Source organism: Rattus rattus, chromosome 10 (assembly GCF_011064425.1).
Source record: "Rattus rattus isolate New Zealand chromosome 10, Rrattus_CSIRO_v1, whole genome shotgun sequence".
Lineage (NCBI taxonomy): Eukaryota > Metazoa > Chordata > Mammalia > Rodentia > Muridae > Rattus > Rattus rattus.
In genome coordinates this window covers 22,090,848-22,094,656 of record NC_046163.1, presented here as the reverse complement: position 1 = coordinate 22,094,656, position 3,809 = coordinate 22,090,848, and the positions used below count along the sequence as shown (strand labels likewise).

Sequence of the window (3,809 nt, the reverse complement as noted above, 5' to 3'; positions counted from 1 at the left end):
GAAAGGGAGTATTCTCTTAGTGGCAAAGGGGAGGGGTATGGTAGGAGGGGTTTGTGGAAGTGAGACAAGGAAACAGAAGAACATTTGAAATGTAAGTAAATAAAATAATTAATAAATGAAAATTCAAAACAGTACTTGGCATTTATTTCTCTTTACTTAATTTTTTTTATAATAGGGCTTTGACAGATTCTAATGATTTAAATAAAAATAAGTAATATTGTTGCTAAGTCCAATAACCAAAGTATTAAATAAGATAAATGACAGGAAATCTATTAGGCATTTAAGTATTTTGAAAGTGGTAGGCAATTATGTTCCTTGTGAGTTATACTTTGAGCAATTCCTGGTTTTTTTCCAAGAAATTTTTTCAGCACCATGTCCTTTTATTTCATTTTATACTTGTTTGACACAAATGTATTTCTTCAGTTTAGCTTAATTAACAGTGTACTATTGTAAAGAAACAACTGTTAAAAACATTAGATTTCAAGGAAAAGGCCAAAACATTCCATATATTTCTTGTTTCTTCCTATACTATCAAATTTAGCTATGCATATTTATCTCTGTTTTAGCAAGAAGGGAGAATCTAAAACTGTAACTGCTACCTTTTTATTTCTGAATGGCTTTGCTTATTTTAAAAGTTTTACATGCTACATACACACATACTTAGTATGTTCCATGTAGAATGCACTTCACCAACAAGAGGTTGATATATATATATCTCCATCAAGATAAATAATTCTCATTTTGTTTTGGGCTTCTATTTATTGAAAATGCCTTACTTGTTCTATTATAGAATCCACCTATATGAAATAATTTTAATATTTGAAGTAAAAATGTTAGACTTATCTCACTTATGGGATATTGTGTACACAATAGAAAATGTAGTTTATAATGTGTAATATATGTTTGTAAATTTTATATATGTAGGTAAGTATATTTCCCATCCAATATTATATGTTTTTAATATCACTACATAAATTTAATTTTATCATTTACTAGTGACCTAAGTGTTTAGAAGTTTTTTATAATGGTAACACACTGAATGTAGCCAAAGAATTTGACTTTATTTAATGATTAAGACAGGACATATTAATTTTCAAAAGTTGTAAAATGATTTGCATTTTAAAAGCCATATAAGTATGTATAAATTATTACTTCCTTTATAACTGTGTTAATTGATTTAGAATATATTACTAAATATATTAAGTACCCTAGGTCTGTATAACTATATTTCCATGTTTATTTTCAAAGCTGAAAGCTTGGTATTAGATAAATGGATTGACGCTATCCTCCTTGGGAAAACAGTTCTGTCTTTTTTTGCAGTTACTTACACATCTGCCCTCAGGTTAGTCTGGCTAAGGGTTTATCTATCTTGTTGACTTTCTTAAAGAACCAGCTCCTGATTTTGTTGATTCTTTGTATAGTCCTTTTTCCTTCTACTTGATTATTTCAGCCCTGAGTTTGATTATTTCCTGCCTTCTACTCCTCCTGGGTGTATTTGCTTCTTTCTGTTCTAGAGCTTTTAGGTGTGCTGTCAAGCTGCTAATGTATGCTCTCTCCTGTTTCTTTTTGGAGGCACTCAGAGCTATGATTTTTCCTCTTAACACTGCTTTCATTGTGTCCCATAAGTTTGGGTATGTTTTGCCTTCATTTTCATTAAATTTAAAGAAGTCTTTAATTTCTTTATTTCTTCCTTGAGCAAGTTATCATTGAGTAGATCATTGTTCACCTTCCATGTATATGTGTGTTTTCTGTCATTTTTGTTGTTATTGAAAACCAGCCTTAATTCTTGGTGTTCTGATAGGATGCATGGGGCTATTATAATCTTCTTGTATCTGTTGCGGCTTGTTTTGTGTCTGATTACACGGCCAATAATAGAGAATGTTCCATGAGGTGCTGAGAAGAAGGTAAAAAATATGGAACACCTCATGAATTTACAAATCATCCTTGTGCATGGGGCATGCTAATTTTAGTATACATGCTGCTGAAGCGAGTACCAGATTTGGGATTTTTGTAGTTTCTATTCCTTTCTTTGGTAAACTTTAATTCAGTCATTTATAAAAAATCAATGACTAATTTAAAGACACTCTAAATCAATGCATTTAAAATTGCTTTAAATAAATGAGGGGGTAAGTCCTATAAGAAACTAAAGACTCATTAGGTTATGAACTGCCCAGAGTTATCCAAATATATTTATTCATCTGCCTTTATCTTCAAAGAGACTCCTCTAAATCGACACTTAATGTTGAAGAGAGACTTCTCAAGAAAGTGAAATGTTTCATATTTGCTGTATTCAAAATCAAAGATATACGTACTACAAATTTTAATCAAATGTGAAGAGACACTAGTGACAAGCATTATTTTATTTAACAACTTGAATCTATTCTCCATAATCATCTAAAGAATGCTCAACTATGCAAATATAATTTTATTACTATTCAAGTCATTCTGAGAACTATAGCCAATTGTTTGACAGGTTCCAGATTGGCTTAAGTTCATCTAAACAAGCCAGTGTTCTACACTGTCTTGTAAAAGAGAAAATGGCAGACAGAACAAGTGAATCAGAGCCAGGGAAATTATACTTCAAGTTATAGAACTTGCCACTTATTGTATCCAATAGTTTCCAATTTAATAATTTGGTAGTTCAAAATTACCCTCATTGTGTCTTATTTACATCGACCCAATCCAATATACATGACTGGAATGACAATTCTAGAGATGATGCTGTTGGTTGTATTGGTGGTGGTGGTAGTAGTGGTTGTGATGGTCAGCATGGTTATGATGGTCATTACAGGAAGGGTATTGCCAAGTTTTGCTTTTTTGTTTCCATTTTAAAATTTTATATTTATTTACATTTATTTATTCTTTTTAATTTTATTTTTGATGGATATTTTATGTATTTACATTTCAAATGTGATCCCCCTTCCCCCTTTTCCCCTACACCCTCTCCCCTACCCCTGCTACTATGAGGATACTCCCACTCCCACTCACCCACTCCAACCTCAACACCCTGTCATTACCCTACATTGGGGAAACACGCCTTCAAAGGACAAGGGCTTTTCCTACTATTGATGCTGGACAAGTCCATTCTCTGCTACACATGTGGCTGGAATCATGGGTCCCTCCATGTGAACTTATGGGTTGATGGTTTAGTCCCTAGGTTTGGTGGCAGCATATTGGATAGATCCCCAGGTTGGGCAGTCTCTGGTTGACCTTTTCTTCAGTCCCTGCTCCACTCTTTGTTCCTGTGTTTCCTCCTGTAGTATTTTATCCTCCCTTCTAAGAAGTAATGAAGCATCCACATTTTGGTCTTCTTTCTTCTTGGCCTTCATATGATCTATGAATATCCCCTTATGTATTTCAAGCTTTTTACTAATATCCATTTATCAGTGGGTGTATGCATGTGTGTTCTTTTTTGACTGGATTACCTCACTCAGGATGATATTTTCTAGTTCTATCAATTGCCTAAGAATTTCAGTATTTAACACATGAATTTCCAATAAACTTCTTTAGCTATACCTATGATTCTACAGGTTTTCTTTAAATTCTCTAAATTTGTCTTAACAATTTTTCTATTGGCACCAGAGTTTGATACCATTGATTTATTTCCTTTTGAATTCTGAGAAAGAAATCTCATTATCTTCTTAATCCATATGAATGTATCTTTATGCTGCTTCATCTCCTTATTTTATGAGTCAAAATATAGATGTCAGTGTACATATTTTCATATTTTAAGAATTTCCTCTCTTCCCAGTTTATTGTATTGAAATGAATATTGTAGAGAAATGTACACCCCCTTTGGCAGAACTGGT

At 32.6% G+C, this 3,809-nt stretch overlaps 1 pseudogene; it reads right to left on the bottom strand.

Annotated features, from left to right (window-relative positions):
- Positions 1-1,907: 1,907 nt before the first annotated feature.
- Positions 1,908-1,969, bottom strand: LOC116911895 (annotated as a pseudogene).
- Between the last annotated feature and the right edge of the window lie 1,840 nt (positions 1,970-3,809).